Source organism: Rattus norvegicus, chromosome 17 (assembly GCF_021556685.1).
Source record: "Rattus norvegicus strain SHRSP/BbbUtx chromosome 17, alternate assembly SHRSP_T2T, whole genome shotgun sequence".
In the NCBI taxonomy this organism is placed as follows: Eukaryota; Metazoa; Chordata; class Mammalia; order Rodentia; family Muridae; genus Rattus; species Rattus norvegicus.
In genome coordinates this window covers 2,246,047-2,250,728 of record NC_141550.1, presented here as the reverse complement: position 1 = coordinate 2,250,728, position 4,682 = coordinate 2,246,047, and positions in this window count along the sequence as shown.

Below are 4,682 nucleotides of genomic sequence, written 5' to 3'. Positions count from 1 at the left end.
CAGCAGCCTTACAGCCGCCTACACGTTGAAGACACACCTACACTTTGAGGACACACCTACACTTGATTGTGCCAAGGTTCAAGGGAAAAGAGCCACGTGACTCAGATAGCTGGACAAACCCTCAAGGAAACTTCCCTGGACTCTGGGCATTAAGGAGGCTATAAATAGAGCAGCGCTACAGAGAAGGGCTGGCCTCAATCTCTATTCTGGGTTTTGCTGGTTTTTGTTTTTTGGGGTTTTTTTGTTTGTTTTGTTTTGTTTTTCTTTTAAGATCCTAAAAAGCCAGCATCAGTCACAGTGAGAGAAGACTAGCTAATAAAAATGACCCACAAAATCCTGTTATCGGAAGCAAGAGGGTTTTCTGCAAATAGCTGCTGCTGGGCCTCCTTCTGCATGGTTGTGACTCTCAGATGGCATATTGGCAGATACTTTATCTGGGGCATAGGTCATGTAACGAACTAATGGCAATGCTAGGATAACTGTAACAAGAGTCCTTTCATGTTTATTTCTATTAAGCATGTTTAACTAGAGGGATGCGGGAAATAAATATTGCATTCCTAGCGAACTGTATACTCCCAGGGTTGGTTTGTCAGTTTCTCTGGAATTTTATTTTTATTTTAAAAATTCTTTATCTGGGGTTGGGGATTTGGCTCAGCGGTAGAGCATTTGCCTAGCAAGCGCAAGGCCCTGGGTTCGGTCCCCAGCTCCAAAAAAAAAAAAAAAAAAAAAAAATTCTATCTGAAAAGAAACGGCCTCAGCTGGCTGCTCTCACTGGCTGCTCTTGCAGAGGGCCTGGGTTTGGTTCCTAGCACCAGCTTTTACTCTAGTCCTAGGAGATCCAACACCCTATTCTGACCTCCAAGACAGTGAGCATGTAAGTGGTGCACATGCATACATGTAGGAGAGCTCTCAGACACACGAAATAGTCTAATAAAAATGTTTAAAGAAACACTTTTTAAAAAGTGTCCTAGGGGCTGGAGCGATGGCTCAGTGGTTAAGAGCACTGACTGCTCTTCCAGAGGTCCTGAGTTCAAATCCCAGCAACCACATGGTGGCTCACAGCCATCTGTAATGGGAGCTGATACCCTCTTCTGCTTTGTCTGAAGACAGCTATAGTGTACTTATATATAATAAATAATTTTTTTTAAAAAAAAAAGTGTCCTAGAATTAACTGCTTTGAGCTGGCCATGTTCTGTTTCTGTGATATCCTAACTTTCTCTGACTGCAGACAGACCTGGCTCCCGGGCCTAAGCTGGCTACCTGTTATATGGATAATTTGAAAAATTTGCTAAACTCTTAAAGCCTTGATTTCCTCGTGAATTTAGATAACAACTAGTAGAGTGCCTCTAAGTATTAGAAATCAGCTGATGGGACTGTTATCAAACTCAGTGTCTTAGAAACCTATATCCTTCCAGTTCTTCAATGTACCTAGAACTATAAATAAGTATACATATAAATAATTTCATGTATCCCCACTTGGAGAGCTGAGTCAAGAGAATCCCAATTCCGGACAATAATATATCAAGACTCTGTATCAAATAATTCAATCAACAAAACTGAGGGTGTGCACATTGCCTTACAACTTTCTATCTTCCCTTGATAATTATTTCAATTAAAATTGTTTAGTGGGGCTGGTGAGATGAATCAGCAGTTCAGAGCACTGGCTGCTGTCCCAAAGGACAATTCCCCGCAACTACATGGTGGCTCACAACGAACCATCTATAAAAGGCATCTGATGCCCTCTTCTGGCCTGCAGACAGAACACTTTTACATTTAAAAAAAATGATTTTGTTCTTTGCTTTTGTTTTGTTTAGCTATAAGTCATAGAAAACCCAGAGCATTCTGTACATGAATGTGTTTCGTTTTTTCTCTTGGACTGTGGGTTTTCCAGGCTGTGGCTGTTACATCCTTTCGGGTGTTAAAAGGTCCCTTTGAAAGCCCATTCTGAGGTTGAATGACTGGATTAACTGTCGAAGTGCTTGCCATGAAAATCTGAGGATCTGAGTTCGGATTCCTCAGCACTTAGGTTAAAACCCAGACACATTGGAACATGCATGTGATTTCAGCTCTGGGCGAGAGACGGGGCAGCAGAGTCTTGTTGGCCAGCCAGCTAGCCTAGTCGAATCAGTAAGCTCTGGGTTCAATGAGAGACCCTGTGTCAAAACTAAAGAAAAATGTCTAATGTCAAGTTCTGACCTATACCCAAAGCCGTATTTAAAGGGTAGAAGTTCAAGTTGCCCAAGTGGCCCAAGACAGCAGCTGCTGGCCTTTCTGCAAATGCCAAAGTTCTTCCAGGGTGCTTGACAGAGTGGAAACTTATAGAGTGGCCCTGGTAACAGTCCAGATGCTGGGTGACAGCTGCCCCTCCCTCCCAGGTATTTCAGGACTGCTGACACATTAGTGACAGAGTTATTGAGGACCTGGTTGTGTTCCATGAAAAAAACACAAGTCTGAGTGCATCAGGACAAACAGATCCTGAAACAGTTAAGGCTTGCTTGTTGGGCAAGGCCACCCACCAGAGACCTGGACATAGAAATATGTTTCTGTAACATTGTCTGAGGGCCCTTCCTGTTGGCAAAACTGCTTCATCTAATCCTGTTACATGATTCCAGAACCCTTGCGTGTGACACCTTTGGGATACCTGCTCAGTCTGTGAGCAGTCTCTCAACCAGGTGGCACTCACATAGAGGCAAAAGAAGCTTCTTGGAGACACAGGAGATGAGGTGGGTGAGGGCTGCCTCTCATAGGTGTTTGGGGACGGCTGACACATTAGTGACATGTCCTGTGTCCCTTTTTCCAGTTCACAGCTATCTCTGCCTTCCCACCACTATATGCGAAGTCACGGGGACCCTTCCTCATCTCAATGCTTCATGGAAACCAAAAGTAGCATCGGTATAAAGAGGTTCCCTCTGAAGAGCCATGTAGAGGAGGAGTGCTCTGGGCTGTCACCAGGGGCTTTGTGATACAAGCTGGGAAGACGCTTCCCAGGCCTGCCAAACTGAGTCGCAAACCAGGTTATTTAAAAGATGGAATGCACAACTGGGGAGATGGCTCAGTAAACGGGTCAACCGCAGTGTCCTTGTAAAAGCCAGATGTGTGGCCTGCAATCCCAGCACTCTAGAAACAAAGGCAGGATTCCAGGAACTCCTTGGCCAGCCAGCCTCACTGTCAGCAAGCTCTAGGTTCAGTGGGAAAAGCCTTGTCTCAAAAAAAATAAGACGGGGAGCACCTAAGGAAGACACTGAGCACCAACCTGTGGTCTCCATATGTGTACATAACACATATACCCACACCGGAACACATGTGCCCACGCCCATACACATACACCATTACACACAACCACATCCAACAATCCAGAAATTTTTCTTATCATTTTGGAGGCACAAAGCCCAGAACCAAGGTGTCCATGCTTCTTCTGAAAGCTCTGGGGAGTGTCCTTCCTTGCCTCCTCTGGCTTCTGGTATATTCCCTGGTTGCCATGGCTTGTGACATCACTCTGGTCACTGCCATCTGGTGAGGTGGCTAATTGCAGTCATCTACTACATCTGGAATTAACTAAACCCCAAGCATTTGGGGATTTTTCTTGGATCATTGGAGGTAGGAGGCCTACCCTAAATCTGAATCATTTGAGGTCAGAAATCCCACCCAATATCCAGACCATACCTTCTGGTGGCCAACCATATAAATAAGACATGGAAGGAGGAAGGTTTTGGCAAGTTCATCAGTCATGCTGAGCCATGCCTTTGCTGGTGTTAGGACATACTTATTAGGAACACCAACATAGACTTACAGTTCTCTAGGACCTCCCTGGGGTTTTAGCACCAGATTGGGACTGTTAAGACATTCGATCTTGGGCTGGAGAGATGGCTCAGCGGTTAAGAGCACAGACTGCTCTTCCAGAGGTCCTGAGTTCAATTCCCAGCAACCACAGGGTGGCTCACAACCATCTGTAATGGAATCTGATGCCCTCTTCTGGTATGTCTGAATCATGTATATAAATAAATAAACCTTTAAAAAAAAAGAATAGTTTAAAAACAAAAAGACATTCAATCTTGGGGGCTGGAGAGATGGCTCAGTGTTTAAAAGCATTGACTACTCTTCCAGAGGTCCTGAGTTCAAATCCCAGCAACCACATGGTGGCTCATGAGATCTGAAGACAGCTATGGTGTACTTATATATAAGAAATACATGTTTAAAAAAAGACATCCAGTCTCAGAGAACTCAATCATTAGCCTTTCTGTTGTTGGAGATAGCCACATCATGTAAGCTCCTCCAGTAACTATTCTCTCTCTCTCTCTCTCTCTCTCTCTCTCTCTCTCTCTCTCTCTCTCTCTCTCTCTCTCTGTGTGTGTGTGTGTGTGTGTGTGTGTGTGTGTGTGTGTGTGTGTGTGGTGTGTGTGTGTGCGCGCGCGCTCACATATACTCATGCGCTCATTCTGTCACTTGTGTTTCTAGGGCCCTCCCATGGGGAGGGATGAGCTCATCTCAAAATTGTCAGCTTAATCACATCCATTGTGACCCTTCACCCAGATAAGGTCATATTGGCCAGTCCCAGAGATTTGAATGTGAGCATGCCCTTGAGATGTACCAACTACAGGCATCTGGAAATGATTCCCAAACCTGAGGCTGGGGGGGTGGGTCAGGCTGCAATTACTCCAAGGGTTTTGAGAATCTCCACCGTG